Here is a 25433-nt window from a genome sequence, read left to right as displayed (position 1 = left end):
CAACTTGATGAGTTGGGATGTGGTGGTTCCAACAGGACGGTGCAACGTTACATACATACACGCGCCACAATCGATATGCCGGAGGATGCATTTCACGGATGCCTAATGTCCCGTTGCGGCAAATTGCAGTGGCCAGCATGATCGCCTGATTTGACCGCTCCATACTTCCTGTTGTGGGACATTTTGAAGTCGCGGGTTTATATGAACAATCCTCAGACTCTTTCAGCTCTCAGAGACAATATCCGTCAGAAGAATGTGAAGACCTATCGCTTCTGACGAATTGTCTCTGGCATTTCAATTAAAAAACGAAGACCGAGAAAAACGACCTTATTTTTGTCCCCAAAAAAGATTACCGCACTATTCCACTTTTCCCTTCATGCATGTGTGTGCGTTACGCCAGAATTACGAACCGTCCAGTCAGCAGACATTGAACTTGATTTGAAGTATTTTATTAAAAATTGTCGTAAATGCAACTGAAGCATTTTATAGCAAATTTCTGTTGTTCCGTTTGTTTACTTTTCTAGACAAATTGCGTCGTGCCCTACCCTTGGCAGGGAGTGCATTTTATGTGTCCGCTTTGCTTAAGAGCTCATAGCCCGCATAATTACAACAATTCACATATCGTTTTGCTTCGGTGGTTTTTTTGTTTTTTTCTTTTAGAGAGGGGTAGCAAAGAATGTTTGTCGTCATCGAATAAACGAGATATTATGGTTTAGTTCGAAGCCTATGAAAATCTTCCGTTGAGCTTCGATAGCTATTGATTTCATCATAGTTAGATCATATTTTCTCTAAAAGAATCTCTACTTTACGGGAATGAGAATTTGCAACTTTATATGCCATCGTTAGGATCAGTTCGTTTCTCAGAAGTTGCAAGGATTGCTTTCGGAGGACGTTGACATCACAAGGATTGATATAGAATTTATGAAGGTTATATGCAAGGGAAAGGAAAGACGATTGTCAAAAATTACAAATGAGGATTATTCTTTAAAAATTCGACCTGGTATAAATTCGAACAAGCTTCACCCAACTACATCCGACTAAGAAAACGGAAAATTCGTTATAAGGATTTTTTTAATCATAACAATATTCAACATAATGGCTCCGAAGTTGAAAGCACATATATGTCTGTCAGGCATTATAAAAATTAATATAGAAATGATGAAGGTTCGGAATATAAAATATGAATCAGAATGGAGATGGCAGCCTTGTCATAGATTGTAGATGAGAATTTTGTCTGGTGTAGGACTAATACAACTGAGGGCCCAGATTCGTCTGACTTTGCAATATTTAATCCGATGGCGCCCAAGCTGAGAGTGCTGATTCCTTTTTAGGATCCGCCATTCCTTGTATTATTTAATCGTATTCCTCGTATCATGTACTTTAAAGATCACCAATCTAATGGCGCCCAAGCTGAAAGCGCAAATTCGTTATAAACATTATTTAATAATAACAACATTCAAAATAATGGCGCCCAAGCTGAGAGCACGGATAAAGGAATCTGTACGGATCTGCCAGGTATTATAAAAATTGATGAAGATTCGGTATAAAAAATTGCGGCCAAGCCAATATGAAGTGGAAAGAAGATGACTGTCTTGCCACAAATTACTGGTGAGAATTTTGCGTTAAAAAATCCGACCTGGTATAAATTAAAACGAATTTAATCAACCACCGGCCAACTGACAAAACGGAGAGCCCAGATTGGCTTTGAAGATCTATCAGGCTACGTATTATTTAACCAGAACAAAATTTAATGGAATTCACTTATATGGTGGCGCCCAAGCTCAGAGTACAGATTCGTTTTAAGGATATGTCAGGCCTGGTAGTAATTAATCAGAAAGAAATTCAGACATATAATGGCCCCCAAGCTAATTCCTCATTAGGATTTGCCAGTCCTGATATTATTTAATCAGATCAAAATGCAGCTGAACGTACAGCACCCATATGATGGCGCCCAAGCTGAGAGCACAGATTTGTAAGGACTCGTATTATCGGAACATACACACCAATCTAATGGCGCCCAAGCTGAGTGCCTTCTCTCTGACTTTCCATACCTTAATAGGGCGGAGGACTTTGAAATAATAACAATTTATGTAGAATTGATAAAGATATTTATGCGGTGTAAGTTCTTGCACTTTTTGGAATTTCAATGGCTTTACCCCGAACTCATTTTTCCATATTTGCCGAATGGAATATTGTGATATGTTCAGCTCACGAGCCATTTTTTGGCCACTGCAACGTGGGTTTTGATCAAATCGCTTCTTTACTTTTCGAATCATTTCTGCTGATGTTGCTGTTTTCTTCCGTCCACTTCCTTGATGTCGGGCTACGCTACCAGTATCACGGTAACGAGTGATGGTACGACAGACACAAAAGATTTATTCACATTTAAATGCTGGAGTGCTCTAACGATAGCCAAATGCGGGTTTCCAGCCAAATATAAAGTCAAGTCACACATCACGCTTGAATTCTCCTATCACGAATAACTTTTTTTCTGGAAAATTCTCACTAAAATGCTTTTAGACACTTGTAAACAATATAATGAGCTGTCACTGGAATAATTTTAATAGCTGTCGGACGAGTGGCTTAGAAATGACAACAATCTGAAGTTTGTTGCAGTTTTTTTCATCTCATTCTGGATATTTACATAGTCGAATATTGGCTGTTGACAAAACCGATTTTTTTTTTAATTTTTTGTATTGCCTTTATATTTGTACATGATACAGGGTTGCCCATATTCGACGGACCCATGACTCTTTGGGCCCATTCCAATCGACGAGGCTTGTCCGCAGGCAACATTCTTTGCGTCAATTGAATTTTGTACGGGAACAAATGCAAATCAATGCGAATAATCCGTTGTAAAGTGGACCGAGCCATGCCCAACTGCTGAGAACGGCGTTTTTGGAATGTAAATTTCAGAGCGCTCGCGTGGCGTGTATTGGTTCATGGTAAAAATCTGCTTGGACTGACGCTTCAAACGCGGTATGTCATTAAGCGATGTGACATCTCTGTCAAAAGTTATGGCATTGCCAGATGGATCCGTCGAATATGGACAACCCTGTACTTAATCCTAATTAATTTAATTATTAAGCTTCTATAATTCTTTTATAAAATAATATTCTTTCTCTCTGTGCCATAACCTGCAAGAATCTACTACTTTCCGATATCATAAAAATCGGTTACCTTAGTAAAACTTTTACACATTCTTGAAGATTCTGAAACAGAGCACATCCACAAATATCTGTTTTTCAAATAAAATGCAATGATATTCTTCTCCATCCGAATTATTGAGAAAATATTGTTTCCTTTTTTTCAACCAAAAAAAAAAAAAAATGTAAATAATTGACATTTGATGTGTGCTTTTATTTTCTCTTTTTCCTTTGTTCTTGTTGCTGCAATTTAAATGCACGCTGCGCGTGTAAATGTGCATGCCCAAAGTCATTACCGGGTAATTGGCAGTCATTTCCCCGCGCACACACACACTCATACACCACACTTCCCATGCCATCCCTACAAAAAAACTGGCTCTCTTTACGTGTGTGCATATATTTAGAAATAATTTGTAAAAAAGCTCAAATTGTGGATTTTTATATGACCATCTCAAATTTTTATTATGGCCTCTGTGTCTGGTGGTTAAGCAGACCTTGTTGTTCTGGCCAAGTATTTACTTGGCGGGGCAAACAGAAAAAAAAAAACAAAAAACGAAAACCAAAAACTCAAGACTTGAATTTAATTTGAAATATTCTTCAAGGTGTTACAAATGTAATCAAAAGAAAACAGCAACAACAACAACAACACTAACAACTGCTTGTTTAGTGTTGGATATAAACAACCAGCCAGCCCGATCCTCATACACAAAAAGATGATTTAAGGCGGTTAAAGATACCACCTCAAAAAATAGCCCGGCCAGTTAATGCAGCACCACAAACAAGCCAGGCGGCGAGGTGATTCCAAAATGTGCAACCACCAGACCAGACCAGACCAGACTTGACCGGCCAGACATTCTGGCACATCGAGGAAGGCAACAACAGCAGCAACAACAACCTCGAATGGCAGCAGCACCTCATGTGATTACAAATAACCATGTTGTTGTTTGTTTGTTTCATCATCACCGCCGACGACGACGTGGAGATTGCGCAGAAGCGCGAAACTCCATTATTTATGATGATAATGATGTGTGCGAAAACTTAATGAAACCTTTTAAAATAACCAGAGCCAGCTAAGGCAGCAAGGCAACAGATCTCGAACGAGCTCTCCATCCTCTTGGCCCAAAGTCCCACCAGCATCCCATCCAATTTAAACACGGCAAACATGAAAAAAGCCCAGCAGAGAAATCCAAGAAACGGGCAGCAACAACAACAACAGGGGAAAAAGTCCATAAACGCTTTTCATTAGCATCATTTTCTGGCGAATGCATTTATCGTGAGGTTCGCGAGACCGGCCCCTTAAGACAAATCCCTCCCATCCTCATCATCCTCATGAGCTTTGGATAGCTGGGTAGGTAGATGGGCAAATATCGAAACGGGAAACAACAATGATTTTTTTATTTCATATTTGCTGGAGTTGTTGTTGTTGTTACCTGGTTGGCTCGGCAAATATGATTAAAGGCAAGCGTTGATTTTTCTTGTTTGGTGTTAGTAGCAGCCGGCGCGGCAGCAAGCAAACGATCTCTTAAATATATGACCCATACTTAACATCTCTTTGCTCCGTAAGCATCCGAAACAGAGTGGATGGCTGGCTCGTCGGCTGACTAACTGCCTTGCTGATCTCAGGCCTGGGTCTGGGCCATCAAGCAGAAAATTGGGATGTGAAAGAAACCCCAAAAGCGCTCTGCTTCAAGTTTTTTGTTGGGACTCTTTAGAAAACGTTGCTCTCCACCTCTCTCCACACCCTTTCCCTCTCTCGTGCGCATCGTTACCTCATCTGGTTATTTCTTGGTGTACCTCCTCTTCAAACACATTAGTTAAGAAAATAAGTATATGTTTTCCTAAGCAACAACAACAACATCAGCAGCAGCAACAACAACGATATCATGGTGGAGATCCAACAAAAGGCGGCAATGAGCGCATTCAGCAACCCAATTTGCGCACTGCTCCCAAAACGAAACGAATAAGAACAACAACAACAACCACAACACAACCGGGCATGATGGAAATTACCACGTCAGCACATCCCTTCAACATGTGTTAAGGTTGGCTCGTTTGAGCGAAGCGAAGACACAACGCTTGAGTTTGTTAAATGATAATGATGACGAGGACGTTGCCGACGAACCTGATGACTATCTGCGGGGTCTGGGCAAATAAGTGATCCTTCATGAGAATGACTACAAAAACAACAATAATAAAAAGAGAAATATTCTTATAAGTAGGCAGGGAGGCACATGTGAAACTCAAAGGATATTTCAAGTACTTGTCCCTAACAAAAAAAGAAGTATTACATATCCTTTTTATTGCCCTGCAGGCTTCCAGGATTCAATAACTTCAATACTTGAGATTCCCAAACATGTGTGCGGCATTAATTTTTTGGCAAGAGCGTAAAAACCCACCACACACATGAGGTTTGCTTTTTTGGCCGATGAACTTTTCCCTCATTTCTAGGTAGCCGGGGATGGAAAATATCAATTATTAATTAATGTGTGGGACGAGAGAGAGAGTGAGAGAGAGACATAGAGCAAGAGATTATGTCTGAATGAAACAACACAGTTCGACAAAATTAGGGACAGCTAAATCGTCTTTTGATTAATCAACAGATCAAGAAAGTATACATATGTCCGCTACAAAGCGGAGGTGTAAATAACCTACAGGAAATGTAAGAAGAATTGCAAATTGAACAATTTAAAAAGTATCAATCGGTTTTGCAGACAGATGTATACTCTCAGCCAATGTTCGATTACTTATGCAGGGTGAGATGAAAAAACTGCAACTAACTTCAGACTGCTGTCATTTCTAAACAACTCGTCCGACAAATATTAAAAAATGAGCTCGGGGTAAAGCCATTGAAATTCCAAAAGGTGCAAGAACTTACACCGCAACAGAAAGAAAATAGACTCAAAAGAGCTAAAAAGTTGCATCGCTTGGCCGAACGAAAGTGGTGAACTGCCGAATTTGGGTTTCTCCTCTGCGATGAGAAAACATTCGTTGTCCAGCAGTTTGTAAATAATCCAAATGATGGTGTTTACTTGCCAAAGAGGTCAGCTGCCAAATGTGCAACTTCGGTTGGCCACCAGAACTCAAGCGCCGGCCATGGTGATGGTATGGGCCGCCATAACAGCCGATGGTCGCTCTCCGCTCGTATTAATCAACCGTGGCATCATAATAAATGCAGAATATTATCGCGAAAATATTCTGAAGGGTGTATAAAAGCCTTGGCCACGCAAACATTTTGGCCGCGGACCTTGGACATTCCAACAGGACTCAGCACCAACCATCGCACTCAGCACGCGCCACCCAAGAAAGGTTACAAAATGAGGTTCATCGCTTCATTTACAGCGCACAATGGCCACCAAAATCTCCGGATACCAATCCGTTGGACTACCCGTGTCTGGAGTATTTTAGAAAGCAAGGTTGGCAATAAAAAATACCAAAGTGTCGATCACCTCAAACAAGCGCTTCGCCGGGAATGGGTCAAAATACGGCGCAGAGCAACATTCGGGCAGCGTTTGACAGTTTCATTGGCCGTTTGAAGACCATAATTCGTGCCAAAGGTGACCAATTTGAAAATTATGGCATTTGACTTTGCTGCAGTTTTTTTTATCTCACCCTGTATATATCTGCAGCTTAAAGGTTATATTTTAGCTTTTTGGCAGCACTGGTTTAAACAGCTCACGCGCGCTTCGTATTTTGCGTTCACTGTCTGGAGTTATTAAGAGGCGAGTTCGGTGGTGAACATTTTACATCACTTTCGGGACCGGTCAATTGGTCGCCTAAATCGTGCAATTTAACGCATTTAGACTAGTTTCTGTGTGGCTATGCATAAGAAGACAATATTGAAGCATATATTCGTGATCCGGCCGAAGTGCTGGAAATGGTATCACCCTAACTATTTTCAAAAAAAAAAAAAAAAAAAAACAAAATCAAAGATTTAAAAAGGGTGAATTTTTTAAAACAATTTTTTTCTTGCAATGAAAACTTTGACCAAAAACGAACAAAGGAAAAAATATGTTATTTTATTTCATTTTTTTTTTAAGAAACCAAAAATTAAATGATTTTTCCAAAGATTTGTGAAAAAAGAAGTTGACGTTTTGTTTGTAGAAATACTTAATTGACCCAGGAAAACTGATCCTTATCCAGTTAAGCAACACATTTCTTGATTATATTTTCTCATCTAAGTACCTCTCACCATTTTTCGGAAAGAAAATTAAAATGTGCCGTCGGAAAAAAAATTCACAAACTTTGGACCATTACATATGGAGAGTTTTCTGTCCGAAAAGTTGCATGGATCACCAAACGGAACTATAGATGTTCGGCCATTTTTTATACCCTCAGCTAGAGAGGGTTTATATAATTTGATACGGCCAAAACGTGCCTCATCGAAATAACGGTTTTAGATCTAGCGGCTGGTGCGCACAATAACTCTTGAAGGGAGTGCCCGATGTGGTCCAAACGTGAGACATCGTAATATTATTATCAAACTTAGGTTGAGTTCGGAGATGGGTAACATCGTCCACACCTTCTGGAACCTCCCCCACGAAGTTTCAAAATTTTGAGTAATCAAAACGATGATAAAACTGTAAAAAAGTATCCGGTTCTCTTCATATTTCAAACATCCCATTATTTCTACTAACAGAAGATCTGCTGTGAAGATCAGATGCATCGGTCTACTCCTTCTGGTATCTCCCCCACAAAGGGTAAACATTTTGAATATCCATGAAGGTCATATAACGCGAAATTAACATCCGATTAAATTCAGACTTGGCACAATCCAATATTTCCATCAAGACAATACCTGTTATAAAAATGGTAGAGATCGGACCATTCCTACTGGTACCTTCCCCACAAAGGGTCAATGTTTTAAATAACCAAAACGATAATAAAATCCGAAATAAGAATCCTGTTCTCTTCATACTTCACACATCACATCATTTCTACTAACACAAGATCTGCTGTGAAGATCAGATGCATCGGTCCACTCCTTCTGGTATCTCCCCCAAAAAGGATGATACTTCATGAGGTTCATAAAACGCGAAATTAATATCCGATACCATACAAATTTGCCACATCTCAATATTTCCATTAACACAAGATCTGTTATAAAGATGATAGAGATCGGACCATTTCTTCTTGTTCCTGCCCCACATAGGGTTCAAGATTTTGAAGAAGAAAAAAACGCTCAAAGAAAGCGACCAAACATTTTTGCTAACGCAAGGTCAGTGAGTGAGGTATCAGAAGGGGTCCGCAGCTATATATTATCTTCACATATAAATCAGCGGACCCCTCCTGATACCTCACCCACAAAGGATGACAATTTTCAATACCATTATCTGTCATAACTTGCGAAACAAGTTAGCGCAATCCGCGGTCCAGAAACCAGAGATAAATATGGAATATATCGGAATTTAGGATTACGCATAAAATTGAATTTAAATGTTCGGTTTTCTTGTAATTTTGCCCATATCAATTTTTTGTCTGTATTAGATGAAGTATGAAAATGGAATACTTCGTTCTAATATATCTGGTTCCTCAGGCACACTTTCCAAAAATTATCAAATATATCTCATATAAACTGAAGGAAGTAGTCGATATAGTCCTGACCTGCCAGGTCGTAATATTTATATCATATTAATTTAGGTCCGATACGAAATTGATAATATTGGTCCATTACTTCGACACCTACTCCATAGAGGGTCAACAATTTGAATAATCACACAACACAAGTCAAAATATATTTAAATAATCGAACATTGACTGAGGGTATACATCTGTCGGTAAAACCGACTGATAATTTTTAACTTGTTTTATTATAATTTTCATTTCATCGTCGCTATTTTTTGCCCGATTTTCCCTTTACGATATCGAAAAAAAATTCAAAACTAGTAAAAAGTAAAAGTGAGCGCAGATTTTTTTGGTAGCCTTTTCTACTCCATTCATTTTAGAAGAAGAATAGGCTTTTTTAGCATATAAGCCTTTTTTACAATCCTCCGACGGCATTTATCCTACTACTGCCGTGGTCGATGAAAAAGAACTCCAGCCTTGGCTTGCGACATTCAAATTTTCCATAGCCCAAAATATTCCAATTTACGGCCTTTGATTTAAGGCAATTCTTTATTCCTTTGTCTTGAATTGTTTCGCCACACTACATTTTATTATATTTTCATTACAATTTTCCTATTTTCATTTGAATTTTCCATCATAAATTTATGTGTTTTTCCACGCACAACTCTATTACTATTTCATTGTAATTATTACACAGAAAATGGTTGAGATGACAATTCACATTGATTTGATAGCCCTTATCAGTTCTCTTCACAACATCTTTTTGAGAGAGAGAGTTGGTCTTATCAGAAATGTGAGTAAGCCGTTATCATGTCTCCAAAGAAAAACACACAGACGCACACAAAATGCATGACTTATGAGATGATGCAATCGAAAGAGATGTGCAACAGTAACAACAACAAAAAAAAACGAAGCAACGGTAATAACAGAATGGAGCACCTCAACAAAAAACAGCTGAGTAAGCAAATGAGAGGGGATTCTGCGCCTAATTGCAAATTGTTGTTGTTACTGTTATTGAGATGAAATGCATTTGTCAAAGTAGTCGTCTTCGTCGTCGTCGGTGGCAAGTTATAAAAGTCATGAAGGCATATTGTTGTTGTTTTTTTTTTCGTTTGGGTTGGTAGAAGAATAGAAACAAAAGGATGCATGCAAATGAACTTATTGACATGGAGACGAAAGCGAAAAAACAGGAGCATAAAATAAACAAATGTACACACACACTCACACGCACTCATCAACATACATGTGGGTGCTGGGAAGAGGGACACTTGAGTTATTGATTTTGGTTTTCAAGACGGATTTCATTCATTCGATAAAGAAATTGTTAAAAATTTATAGGAAAAAATAGCAATTTAAGTTGTGGTAATAAAAAAACATGATCTTTTTAAATTTTGAAATTGTGAAAAATAAATTTATTCCTGCCATTTCAGGGCATTAATTGAATATTTATTTTTTTTTAGATTCTAGAAATTATTTTTTGCATTTTTATTTGATCTCACTTAGCATTTTTTGTTTCAGTTCTTATTCTCCTTTTGTGTAAACAAATTAGAACAACAATAACAAAAACAATTTTGCTTGATTTGTATCTCCCCGTTTTGTTTTGTTTGATTTTGTTAAGGCGAATGCCAGCAGTGTCGGCCACGGCGACCAAATTGTATCCACCAAGTATTCTAAAAATAACGTTCTCGCCAAGAAAAATCACCGAAAAAAATTCAACAACAAAAACAAAAAATATAATCATCACACTTACACTCAAAGAAAAAAATAATAGGTGATCACAAAACACTTGCTTTTTTGCTTATGGTCGGGCGGTCAGAGAACATGTGTTTACGTTTTTGAAACACACACGTACACACGCTTTTGGGAAAAATGGCCTTGTTTTTTTTAAATAGGTATTTTTTTTACAAATTTTCTTTAAAAAATTCACTTTTTTCGTTAATTATTTTTTTTTTAATTTTTTATTTGTTGTTGTTTTTTTTAATTTCAAAATTTCAACACACACAAAATTGCAAATAATTTTTCCAAAATATTCCTTTACTGTGCTTTCCACTTTTTATTTTATTTAAATTCAATTGGAATTTTCATTTAACCCGTCGAAGAAATTGCAATATTCCTTCTGTTTGTTGTTGCTTCTTTTGCTGTTATAATTATTTGTTTTAGTTGTTGTTGCTGGGTATTTCAACCGGATTGGGATTTTCTACTTTCTGTTTGTTTAACTAAATACGATTCCGTTTTATTTGAACAACCAACACGCACGCCTTACAATCTTAAACTAAATTGAACAAGGCACGACACGGCACGGTACGGCGGCGGCCACCAAACGAAAGTATCACACACACAAAAATCAACAAAATAATTTGATATTGTTTTTTGATGAGGCAGGCAGCAGCATCATCATTCACAGCAACAACAACGACGACGGCAACGTAAGCAGAGTCTTGCCTTACCTCTCACTCACAGTAGTCCACAACATCGTAGTCGTCGTTGTAGTAAATCGGTATTCCCTCACCACCACCCCCTTGGCAAACACAAAAAAACCAACAACCCATATGAGATGACCAAGAATAGAAAAACCAACAATACACAAAAACCCATAAGGAAATACAAGCAACAACAACAACACCAACAGCCATTATGCACACAACCACCAGAGCCGCGCAACAATTTGGGGAATGCATTCATTGCTCACAATGAGAGCAGTAATATCCTCAACGCCAACGACGGCATACGACGAGTACAAGAGAAAAACAAATAAAAACAAAATACCCATCAACAAACATTAACATGGTCGTCGTCGTTGCCATCATCATTAACATTATTATCAACACAGTTTTGCTGGCCGCGTCTCTGTCGACGCAGCAGTAACGAAGCCAACATCGTCGTCGTCACCGTCAACACATGAACTAGCCATAACCAACAGAAAAACCAACAGAGTTTCGTCGTCCCGTATTCATTCATTTATTTATTTGCCCACGAGAAAAATCAGGCAAACAATCACACACACACACGACCGAACGAGCGAGCGGCCGACCACATCACACGAAGCCACAACTCGTGAGAGTCAGAGAGCTAAAAAGAAGAGATTCAAAGGAGGAAATAATAAATACAATGTGAGGGCTACTGTGTTTTGATTATTTACATAGCAAAAACCAACATTGACTCTCATTGTCTCCTTTGCCAAAAATAAAGCAATAAATCACAGAAATGTGAGCAGAGCATAGAGAGCTCTCTCTCTCTCTCTGTTATGTTAAGTAGATGGCGAAAGGAGATGCCAGGTGGGTAGTTTTGTAAAGGATTTGAAGAAATTTCTTTATAGAAAGCCTTTACTATTAAAGGGAATTAAATGGAAAATTAGGGCAGAATTTTGAAATATTGAGTGCCTGGGATGTGAGATATGACTATGCTTACACGTAGTCCACGCCGAAATATAACAATCCGTGCAAATTTATCAAAATTGTATAAATGTGTGCGTATATTCTCATCCTAAAAAAATTGAAAACAGAACAGAACTCAATAACTTTGGAAGCCGAGTCGTCTGTGCTTCTAATATGTCATAAAAATACATTATCCGTCAAATTTCTTTGAAAACTACCAGGATTTAAAAATTTTCTTTAACGAAGGAAGAAGTAGAACATTTTTTTCTAAGAAGTTTTGTAATAAGATTGGTGGTTCATGCTTCAAATACAAAAAATATTTAATTTGGAAATTTCTACAAATTGTATGTTCCACAATCTACATTGTAAATGAGAATGCCCCATCCGAATAAGAGAAGAGTGTTAAAGGTTGTGAGACTTAACCATAGTCTCATCTGATATAAAAAACGTGACTTGGCAAGTCGTTATTTAACTAGGATAAAAACATCTCCTAAAAAACGCCAAAAATAAGCAGATCGCCCGATTAAAAAAGAAATTGAACGCCACATTGTCCTTAACTATGCAAAAGCTTACTGTCCAGAATACAGAGGGTTCACTTATCGTCGCTTTAGAGGTTCTTCCGAGACAACATTAGAAATAAGACCACATAACGGAAATAAGACCAAATTTCTAAGCAGATGCAGCGGGCGTAATAAACTCCGTCGTTCCAAACCAACTGCTCTTAATGTTAGTGAAATCTCAATAGAGGTCAACCGGTTTATACAGGAGTACAATTGAAACAGGAGTATAGTGGAACAGACATGAATCAACGGTGAGTAACTGTTAGAACGCTCTCGAACCCTCTAACGGCGATTTAAAGAAGGAAGTTTGAACACGCCGTTATAGGGTGAAGCGAAGAGTGTTACATTGAAGATATACCAGTTTAAGATGGGTGAGATTGCAAATGTCATTAGAAAAACTAAGTCACCTAAAACGTTATGCCCGGATGAAATTCCTAATGTTCAAACGGCAGGATAAGCGATAGGTTCAGAACTTAACATCTAACAAAAGTTTTCAATTTGTCGCTAGCCACACATTTAGTTGTCGAAGCCAGGAAAATGGGCTGGAGGTCCTGCTATTGAAGCCAGGTAAAGATGCCGGCAAAGGCGAGTCACAATTTTCTTCTCCCCATCGTAACTGTTTGAGGATGTCAAGATAAATACCATAAGGCCAAGTATGAAAGTTTAGGCACAAGAAGTCCAAACTTCGTAAAGGGAAACAGAGAGTTGCCCAAGTTGGGGTGACATCTCCGGAACATGTTTAACCTACAGTCTTTAACTTCTAGACCACATAGAAATAATAACTTCGAGTCCTGTCGTCCATGATATATGGGTAAGATTGAGAACCTTTCTCGCGGAGCCTGCCGCCTTCTTCCAATCGAAAAATATAAAAAACAAACACCCCAATAAATTAAGGCCTGTCCCTTTGGCACATGGCCCGCGGAGATGAAAACATAGCTTAATGTGCAGGTGGAGGGTCATTTAATTTTGACCAACAACTAATCCACAGCTGGAGAGACATTTAATTCAGACTGAAAACTATCCCACTATCCTAAGATCACATCATGTATTTGTATATGTTTAAGCTTAAGACAACATAAAAAATTGGTCTTTCTTATTTATGGAGCTTTGCAAAGAACGCCGAATATAATCGATTATTTATTATTTTCAAAAATATATGCCACTTTTCCTATGTAAATGTTTCAGGTATGAAAAATACATTTGATTTGAAACAAATAAAAAAGCTGTAAGTTCGGCCGGGCCGATCTTTGAATAAAAGTACCGACTGTAGTTGTATTAGGGTCTATACGGCGACGTGGACCTGTATAGGAAACTTTTGTCATAAAATCGAATGCGAAACTTGAAAAAATCGGTGAATAAGGTAGCTAAAATCATCAAAATGCCGAATATAGAGAGGTACCGTTACATCGGAGCCATACGAAGACCTGGACTTGCATAGACAATTTTCTGTCACAGCCTGTAGCATCCATTGCGAACTTATATTTATACAAATTTTGAAACAATTCCGGTGAATAATGTCGCTAAAATACCGAAAAACGGATGTACCATTATATGGTACATCTGTCTTAGGCTGTAGTATCCATTATGAACTTCAAATACCAAATTTGAAATAATTCCGGTGAATAATGTCGCTAAAATCAACAAAGTATCGAATATCGGGAGGTACCATTAAATGGAGGTTATACCAAAACGTGGACCTACACTACATAGGCTGTAGTATCCATTACGAACTTCAAATACCAAATTTGAAACAAATCTGGTGAATAATGTGGCTAAAATCATCCAAATACCGAATATCGGGAGGTCCCAATATGTGAAGGTTATACCAAATCGTGGACCTACATGACCCATTTTAAATACCAAAACTCCTGCAGACATAATACACATTTGAGTAAAATTGTATCAACCTATTTCATATCGTTCGGAAGCTAGAGCGACTTTTCACAGACGGACGGACATCGCTGAATCGCCATGGAATTTTATGCTGATCAAGAATATATATACATACTTTGTGGGGTCTAAAATGTATATTTCGAGGTGTTACAAACGAAATGACAAACTTAATATAACCCCCATACTATGGTGGAGGGTAAAAAAAACACATTTGATTCAAAAGAAAATGAAAAGATCGAGTGCGTCAAAAAAGAATTACCATATTTGTTTTAACAACTGATTCTACTTCCATGACACAAGTTTCTTTAACTTATTCTCTATTGAAGAACAAATGTGTCCTCCCCCTTATATTTAGGCGCTTATTTAGATTTTGTAAATCTATTGCTTTAATTTTGGCTGGGTTCAATAAATTGCTTGTCAAAGCTTCTTAGTAGGTTTTATTTTCGTTAAAATTATTTCTAGTTTTGCTGTGTTCATTACTTATTTGCTAAATTAGTGGAAAGCACAATGTAATCCGATCCTACATATATATTGGTCACTTTATTTCCCCAAGTTCAAAATAATCCCTGCACTCATCATATGGCAACACTGTGACTATCTGTTACATTTCCTTTTTCTCTTTAACTCTCAAATACTTAATTTCTCTCTCTCTCTCTCGTTCCTCTGCCACTCAATGCTCACATGCTCATTAAATCACCGTTAAGTAGGCTTACAACAAGAGTGGCGTTTGTCACAAAAGGTAAAAGTATTCTTAAGTAGTGTTGTTGCTGTTGTTGTTGTTGCTGTTAACCATCATACAAAGTATGAGCAACCAAACACTCACACATGGGGCCCACAAGCAAGTGGGTTGTGTGTGCGGCTGTGTTGGTGGGAAAGGAAATCCTAGTAGATTTGTATTTTCGCTTATATTAGTTGTGTAGAGCCCTCCCATAGCAATTGAACAGTGAAGTACAACACCGTTAAACGCCAAAAAGTGTGCTTGACTTAGAAAAACCAACACTTCATACACAACACAACACGACAAGAACAACAGCGCATAGTTTGTTTGCTGTGTGTGAACGAACAACACTGCCTGGCTGCCTAACTGCCTGTCTCTCTAACGGTTAGAGTGAGCACTACAACAAAATACAACTACTACTTCAAACAAAGCCACTCGAAGACGACTTCAGTCACTTCACTCATACTCATACTTGTGTGAGAGTGACGGACGGAAACAGGAGCCACGGCCGCAATGTTGTGATGTGTGTTTGTGTGTGGCTGTGCCTGCTTAAATCAGCGTTTGTTTGTTTGTCTGAGAAGGAGGAGGAGACATAAACGAAACAAAAAACCAACAACGAATCGTAATTCGGAGCTTATTTGTTCATACCCTACAGCCGTTAAAGTGCCTGTTAAGAAAGTGGTTTCACAAACACTTTTCGACAGCCCATAGAGAACCCTCCTCCTCCTCCTTCAACCCGGCTGGCAAGAGAGCAGGCGAACTCGTCAGCGTCATAATTAATAACAAACAATCACCGGTTTGATAAGCATCATTTAATAATTGTTAACAATATCCGTTAGTAATACCCGAAAGAGAGAGACAGAGTGAGAGCGAGCAGGAGAGTGTGTGTGTTTGTGTGATACAAGAGAGCCATATTCAAACATTTTGAATGTTTAAACAAGTATCATTCAATCATCAGTCAAGAGGAACTCCAGAAGAGCAATGAATTATTCTGAGATGAGGATTATTATTGTTGTTAAAGTTGTAGCTGTTGTTGTTTTGAGGGCCCTGGAAAATGCCAATAAATTTGTAAACAAAGTGGCTGGAAAGTGGCATTGTTTTGAGGTTAATTCAGGAAAGCGGGAACACATATAAATTTGGTTCGAAGAGGGAAGGAGGGAACTTCTACAACAGAAAATCGGGGGTTATTGGGACTTGTCGAAGGACGTCCGACCTTAATAAAAAATATGACCTCTTATTAGAATTTTCGGCAGTATATTGAAGAAACCATCTGGCATTTCTAAGAGAAGATATTCTAAAGGAAGTCACCCTGGTCTTTTTGAAAATATCTTCAGAAGAAGCAAAAATAAAAAATGTGCTTATCAAATCATCATATAAATCGGCTAAACGTCGTTAAAATATAGACATAAAAATCTGCAGATATAAAGGGTTCAGGGGCCATCAAACTCTAAATATACGGGTGAGATAAAAAACTGCAACAAAGTCAAACACCATAATTTTAGAATTTTTTTAATTTTATGAATTATGAAAACAAGTTAAAAAGCAGTAACTTCGGCCGGGCCGAACTTTGAATACCCTCCACCATTTGGAACGAATTTGGAAATAAAATCCTTAAAAAATTCTGTTAAAATTTTAAAAATACCGAATATAGCCGCTATATTAGTGTCTATACGACGTGGATCTACATAAGCAATGTTTGTCATAAGTCATTACCAAATTCAAATTCGGAACTTGAAATAAACGGTGAATAATGTAGCTAAAATCATCAAAATATCGTATATACGGAGGTACGTTATATCGGAGCTGTGCGAAGACCTGGACCAGCATAGACAATTTTCTGTCATAGGCTGTAGCATCAATTACGAACTTCAAATACGACATCTCAAACAATTTCGGTGAGTATTGTACCTAAACTCATCAAAATACCGAATATAGGGAGGTACATGGGGCCTATACGAAGACCTGGACCTGCAAAGACAATTTTCTGTCACAGACTGTAGTATCCACTACGAACTTCAAACACCAAATTTGAAACAATTCCGGTGAATAATGTTACTAAAATCATCAAAATACCGAATATCGGGAGGTACCGTTGTATGGGTGCTATACGAAGATGTGGATCTGCACATACAATTTTCTGTCTTAGGCTGTAGTATCCATTACGAACTTCAAATACCAAATTTGAAATAATTCTGGTGATTAATGTCGCTAAAATCATCAAAATACCGAATATTGGGAGGTATCGTTATAGGGAGGCTATACCAAGACGTGGACCTATACATGCAATATTTTTCCACCGGAGCTAGAACCCATTACGACCTATAAATACCAATTTTCAGACAAATCCATGAAAAAATGTGGCAAAACTGATCAAAATACCGAATATTGGGAGGTACCGTTATATGGAGACTATATCAAAACGTGCACGGATATATCTCATTTTCAATACCAACCATCCTAGACCCAATAAAAAATATTTTGCTAAATTTTGGCACTCTACGTCAAAAAATGTGGCCTGTAGCGTGATTTCAACAGACGAACGGAAAGACGGGCAGACAGACGGACATCGTTAAATCGTTTTAGAATTTTATGCAGATTATGAATATATATACTTTTTGGGGTCTACGACGAATATTTAGACATGTTACAAACGGAATGAAAAATTTAATATACCCTCCTTTCCAAGGTGGAGGGTATAAAAAACCGCAACAAATTTTTATTTTTTTTATTTATTTAATGGAATGAAAGCCAATAAATGTCGGAAATAACATCAAATTTTAGAATAAGTTTAGATTTGTTCGAATTGGTCACCATTGGCTCGAATTGTGGCCTTCAAACGGCCAATGAAACCGTCACACGCTGCGCGAATGTTGCTTTGCGCGGTATTTTGGCCCATTCCCGGCGAAGCGTTTGCTTGAGGTGAATGATCGACACTTAGGTATTTCTTAGTGCCAACCTTGCTTTCCAAAATACTCCAGACACAATAACCCAACGGATTGGTATCCTGGGATTTTGGTGGCCATTGTGTGCTGGAAATGAAGCGAGGAACCACCTCATTTTGTAACCATTCTTGGGTGGCGCGTGCTGAGTGCGATGGTGCTGAGTGAGTCCTGTTGGAATGTCCAAGGTCTGCGGCCAAAATGCTTGCGTGCCCAAGGCTTTAATACACCCTCCAGAATATTTTCGCGATAATATTCGGCATTTATTCTGATGCCACGGTCGATTAATACGAGCGCAGAACGACCATCGGCTGTTATGGCGGCCCACACCATCACCATGGCCGGCGCTTGATTACTGGTGGCCAACTGAAAGTGCACTTTTTCAGCTGACCTCTTTGGCAAGTAAACACGATCATTTTGTTTGTTTACAAACTGCTGGACAGCGATTGTTTTCTCATCGGAGGGGAGAAAACCAAATTCGGCAGTTCACCACTTTCGGCCAAACGAAGCAACTCTTTAGCTCTTTTGAATCTATTTTCTTTCTGTTGCGGTGTAAGTTCTTGGACTTTTTGGAATTTTAATGGCTTTACCACGAGCTCATCTTTTCAATATTTGCCGAATGCCGAATATTAAGATATTTTCAGCTCACGAGCCATTTTTCGGTCACTGTGACGCGGGTTTCGATCAAGTCGCTTATTTACTTTTCGAACCATTTCTGTTCCTGTTTTTTTTTCGTCCACTCCCTTGACGCTACGCTATGCTACCAGGATGACGGTAACGAGCGATGGTACAAGAAACAAAAAAAATTTTTCACATTTATATGCTGGAGAGCTCTAGCCAATAGCCACTTGTAGTTTTCCAGCCAAATATAAAGAAATCACACTATCGCGCTTGAATTCCATCACGAATAACTTTTTTCTGGAAAATTCTCTCCAAAATGATTTTGTTCGCTTGTAAACAATATAATGAGCTGTCGCTGGAATAACTTTAACAGCTGTCGGAAGAGTGGCTTGGAAACGACAATAGTCTGAAGTTGGTTGCAGTTTTTTCATCTGAAATTCTGATCGCGTGCTAATAATCTAAGGAGAAATGTGTCCATTGCACGATTCCTTAAATCTCTGACGGAAGTTCCTTTCATTGCCATTGTTTTGCCAACAATAAAATGGCGCTATAAAATCCTATAAATCTTCCTCTCCCCCCCCCCCCCCCCCCCCCCCCCTCTCTCTTTTGGCTAATTTAAAATGTTGTACATTTTCAAAAACACAACACGCCCTCACTTCCTGTCATGAAAACGAAACGATTTTCATGTTTTCTCTACAAAAACAAAAGTTCGAGCGTGAAAAACGCACGGGTCATAACAACAATGACGTTTAAATGTCATTTGGCCATTTGTGAGGAGAGAGTCAAAGGAAACCAGCTGTTTTATGTCACATGCCATTTGAGAATGAAGAGAAGTGAATTTATTTGTTGCCTCAAATGAGGAAGGAAAAGATTTTAAAATTTGAATACAATTGTGATTGGTTATGGCTCCATGGGGCATCAACGCCCACCTCATTTTCGCACCCAACCCCCCTCCCCCCAAACCCATACCATATGTAAATGGTACCATAGCTAAATAAAACCAAAACGTTTATCACAAATAATGAGTTTTGATTCGAAACGCCGAAAGAGTTACAAAATTTATTTGTTTTGCCCATCAACCGCGTGGAGGATTTCTCCTTTTCTGCCTTCATTTATCATTTGGTTGTTATGGAAATATTCCCATAAAAAAGGCTAAATTAAAAAAAATAAACGACATATGTATTTTTTTTATTTTTTTGATACAAACAAAGGATATTAACCCTCCAAGGCAACGGTTATCCTTGTTATTTTCACGCCTTAATTGGGTTAAACGGAAATAAATGTTTTGCCAATAAAAAGGCTGTTCGGCGGGCAACAGCAATCCACTGCGTTATTCAAATCAATGGCCTTTGTGTGTTTGCGTTTGAGGCGTCACTAATTGTCGCTTATGTTTTTCGTTTCAGGAACAAAAACAAACAACAACAACTGCTGATTTCTGTCGAAAAATTTTTAATTCAAAATCTGTCACTGTCATAAGCCCAACATTTGGCATTCGTATAAACAAACATACCAAACATTTTGTGTGAATAAATAAATCGTCTACTGTTGTGCGTAACCAATTCGGCCATTGTCTGTTGTGGCCTTGTCACCGCAAATGTAAACAAACAGCTGATCCCATGTTTACATTGGGGATTTTTGCAATTCTCTCCCTCTCTCTCTCTTCATATCTAAATGTAGATTGCATTTTGACATGACAGCGGCCAAGTGAGAATGACAGATTTATCAATGAATTGCATTGGACAAATATTTGGGAAAATTCAGGGAGAACCCCTAAATTTTGATGGCTGTGTGAAAACAGTTATTTTTTTAATTAGTCATGGTTTCAGTGCAATTTGAAAAGGGGAAATTTTGAAACTTTGTCAATTAATATCGAATGTAATGTTCGGGACATGGATATTATATTATATTGCAGAGTGAGATGAAACAATTAAGATAAGTTTAAAAGCAGTAAGTTCGGCCGGGCCGAACTTTGAATACCCTCCACCATTTGGAACGAATTTGTAAATTTTCAAAAAATAAAATCCGTTAAAAATTCTGTTAAAATCTTAAAAATACCGAATATATCCTTTATATTGGGGTCTATACGACGACGTGGACCTACATAGGCTTTGTTAGTCATAAGCCATTACCATGTTCAAATTCGAAACTTGAAATAAACGTTGAATAATGTAGCTAAAATCATAAAAAATCATATAGAGCTATACGAAGTCCTGGACAGGCTGTAGCATCCATTACGAACCTCAAATTTGATATCTCAAACAATTTCGGTGAGTATTGTACCTAAAATCGTCAAATTACCGAATATAGGGAGGTACTGATATATGGGGCTTAAACGAAGACCTGGACCTGCATTGACAATTTACTGTCACAAGCTGTAGCATCCATTACGAACTCTAAAGACGAAATTTGAAACTACTCTGGTGAATAATGACGCTAAAATCATCAAAATACCGAATATTGGGAGGTTCCGTTAAGTGGGGGCTATATGAAGACGTGGACCCACACAGACGATTTTCTGTCTTAGGCTGTACTATCCCTTCGGAACTTCAAATATCAAATTTCGGTGAATTATGACGCTAAAATCATAAAATACCGAATATTGGGAGGTACCGTTATATGGGGGCTATACGAATACGTGGACGTGGACCCGCACAGAAAATTTTCTCTCATAGGCTGTAGTATCCATTTCGAACTTCAAATACCAAATTTGAAACAATTCCGGTGAATAATGACGCTAAAATCATCAAAATACCGAATATTGGGAGGTACCGTTATATTGGAGCTATACCAAAGCGTAGACCTGTCCACACAATATTTCGCCACACGAACTAGGACCCATTATGACCCACAAATACCAATTTTCAGACAAATCCGTGAAAAAATGTGGCAAAAATCATCAAAATACCGAATATTGGGAGGTACCGTTATATGGAGGTTATACGAAGACTTGGACCTGCATGGACAATTTTCTGTCATAGGCTGTGGCATCCAACACGAACCTCAAATACGATATGTCAAACAATTCGGTGAGTATTGTACCTAAAATCGTCAAAATACCGATTATCGGGAGATACCGCTATATGGGGGCTATACCAAAGCGTGGACCTATACATACAATGTTTCGCCGCACGGATTAGGACCCATTATGACCTACAAATATCAATTTTCAGACAAATCCGGTGAATAATGTCGCAAAAATCATCAAAATACCGATTATCGGGAGGTATCGTTATATGGGGTCTATACGAAGCCCTGGACCTGCACACACAATATTCTGTCTTAGGCTGTAGTATCCATTGCGAACTTCAAAAGCCAAATTTGAAACAATTACGGTGAATTATGACGCTAAAATCATCAAAATACCGAATATTGGGAGTTACCGTTATATGGAGGTTATACGAAGACCTGGATCTGCATGGACAATTTTCTGTCACAGACTGTAGCATCCATTACGAACCTCAAATATGATATCTCAAACAATTTCGGTGAGTATTGTACCTAAAAACGTCAAAATACCGAATATTGGGAGGTACTGATATATGGGAGCTATACGAAGACGTGAACCCGCACAGACGATTTTCTGTCATAGGCTGTAGTATCCATTACGAACTTCAAATACCATATTTGAAACCATTCCGGTGAATAATGTCACTAAAATCATCAAAATACCGAATATAGGGAGGTACCGTTATTATGGGGGCTATACGAAGACCTGGACCTGCAAAGACAATTTTCTGTCACAGGCTGTAGTATCCATTTCGAACTTTAAATACCAAATTTGAAACAATTCCGGTGAATAATGTCGCAAAAATCGTCAAAATACCGATTATCGGGAGGTATCGTTATATGGGGGCTATACCAAAACGTAGACCTATACATGCAATGTTTTGCCACCGGAGCTAAAACCCATTATGACCTACAAATACCAATTTTCAGATAAAACCGTGAAAAAATGTCATCAATGTCAATCATCAATCACCGAATATTGGTAGGTACCGTTATATGGAGATTATACGAAGACCTGCACCTGCATGGACAATTTTCTGTCATAGGCTGTAGCATCCATTACGAACCTTAAATACGATATCTCAAACAATTTGGGTGAGTATTATACCTAAAATCGTCAAAATACCGAATGTAGGGAGGTACTGATATATGGGGTCTATACGAAGACCTGGACCTGCATAGACTATTTTCTGTCACAGACTCTAGTTCCCATTACGAACTCTAAAGACGTAATTTAAAACTACTCCGGTGAATAATGACGCTAAAATCATTTAAATACCGAATATTGGGAGGTACCGTTGTATGGGGGCTATGTGAAGACGTGGACCAGCACATACAATTTTCTGGCCTAGGCTGTAGTATCCATTTCGAACTTCAAATACCAAATTTGAAACAATTTCGGTGAATAATGTCGCTAAAATCATCAAAATACCGAATATCGGGAGGTACCGTTATATAGGGGCTTTACCAAAACGTGGACCGATACATCTCATTTTCAATACCAACCATCCTAGACACAATACAAATTATTCTGCTAAATTTTGACGTTATATTTCAAATAATGTGGCCTGTATTGCGATTTCAATAGATAGACCGGCAGACAGACAGACGGACATCGTTAAATCGACATAGAATTTTATGCAGATTATGAATATATATACATTATGGGGTATACGACCAATATTTAGGGATGTTACAAACGGAATGACAAAGTTAATATACCCTCCTTTCTAATGTGGAGGTTATAAAAACTACAACCAACTTCAGACTGCTGTCTTTTATAAGCCTCTCGTCCGACAGCTGTTAAATTTTATTCCAGTGACAGCTCATTATATTGTTCACAAGCGTACAAAAGCATTTTGGTGAGAATTTTCCAGAAAAAAATTTATTCGTGATGGAATTCAAGCGGGATAGTGTGATTTCTTTATATTTGGCTGGAAAACCACAAGTGGATATCGGCTAGAGCTCTCCAGCATTTAAATGTGAATTAATCTTCTGTGTCTCGTACCATCGCTCGTTACCGTGATACTGATAGCGTAGCCCGACGTCAAGGATGTGGAGGGAAGAAAACAGCAACATCAGCAGAAATGGTTCGAATAGTAAAGAAGCGACTTGATCGCGTCGCAGTGGCCGAAAAATGGCTTGTGAGCTGAACGTATCGCAATATTCGGCATTCGGCAAATATTGAAAAATTAGATCGGGGTAAAGCCATTGAAATTCCAAAAAATGCAAGAACTTACACCGCAACAGAAAGAAAATAGATTCAAAAGAGCTAAAGAGTTGCTTCGCTTGGCCGAAAGTGGTGAAATGCCGAATTTGGGTTTCTCCGTCTCCGATGAGAAAACATTCGTTGTCCAGCCGGTTGTAATCAAACAAAATGATCGTGATTCCTTGCCAAAGAGGTCAGCTGAAAATGTGCACCTTCGGTTGGCCACCAGAACTCAAGCGCCGGCCATGGTGATGGTGTGGGCCGCCATAACAGCCGATGGTCGCTCTCTGCTCGTTTTAATCGTCTGATGCCAGATCAGAATAAATACCGAATATTATCGAGAAAATATTCTGGGGGGTTTTTTAAAGCCTTGGGCACGCTAACATTTTGGCCGCAGACCTTGGACATTCCAACAGGACTCAGCCACCCAAGAATTGTTACAAAATAAGGTTCCTCTCTTCATTTCCAGCGCACAATGGCCACCAAAATCTCCGGATACCAATCCGTTGGACTATCTTTTACAGTTCTTTTATCAATTAAAGACCTTATACAGGTCTTCTGTGGATAGAAGACCTCGTACAGATGCAATGGATAGAAGACATTATACAGGTCTTTTATGGATAGAAGACCTTTTATGGATAAAATACTTTATACAGGTCTTTTCAGGTAAGAAGGCCTTATACAGGTCTTCTGTGGATAGAAGACCTAATACAGGTCTTCTATGGATAGAAGACCTTATACAGGTCTTCTATGGATAGAAGACCTTATACAGGTTTTCTGCGGATAGAAGACCGTATACAGGTCATCTATGGATAGAAGACCTTATACAGGTCATCTATGGATAGAAGACCTTATACAGATGCAAGGTCGTCTAACCTGAAAAGACCTGTATAAAGTATTTTATCCATAAAAGGTCTTCTATCCATAGAAGACCTGTATAAGATCTTCTATTCATTGCATCTGTATATGGCCGCAGACCTTGGACATTCCAACACGACTCAGCACCATAGCACTCAGCACGCGCCACCCAAGAATGGTTACAAAATGGGATTCCTCGCTTCATTTCCAGCGCACAATGGCCACCAAAATCTCCGGATACCAATCCGTTGGACTTTTTTTGGAAATATTGGAAACGGGTATTTTGGAAAGCAAGGTTGGCACTAAAAAATACCAAAGTGTCGATCACCTCAAGCAAGCGCTTCGCCGGGAATGGGCCAAAATACCGCAGTGCAACATTCGGGCAGCGTGTGACGGTTTCATTTGTCGTTTGAAGGACATAATTCGTGGCAAAGGTGACCAATTCGTTGGCCGTATAAAGACCATAATTCGTGCCAAAGGTGACCAATTCGTTGGCCGTTTGAAGGCCATAATTCGTGCCAAAGGTGACCAATTCGTCGGCCGTTTG

The 25433-nt window shown here is 38.6% G+C and overlaps 1 protein-coding gene across 1 annotated transcript in view; it reads right to left on the bottom strand.

Moving 5' to 3' along the window:
* The window catches only part of LOC101896343 (uncharacterized), a 90832-nt gene extending 80256 nt beyond the window's left edge, over positions 1-10576 (bottom strand). The window contains exon 1 of the mRNA XM_059123320.1: positions 10459-10576. The gene's annotated coding sequence lies outside the window, so the exon portion shown is untranslated. The remainder of the gene's footprint in view (positions 1-10458) is intronic.
* Between the last annotated feature and the right edge of the window lie 14857 nt (positions 10577-25433).

This window comes from Musca domestica, unplaced genomic scaffold, assembly GCF_030504385.1.
Source record: "Musca domestica strain aabys unplaced genomic scaffold, Musca_domestica.polishedcontigs.V.1.1 24, whole genome shotgun sequence".
In the NCBI taxonomy this organism is placed as follows: domain Eukaryota; kingdom Metazoa; phylum Arthropoda; class Insecta; order Diptera; family Muscidae; genus Musca; species Musca domestica.
The sequence above is the reverse complement of the archived record's forward strand: the minus strand, read 5'-3'. Positions and strand labels throughout refer to the sequence as shown.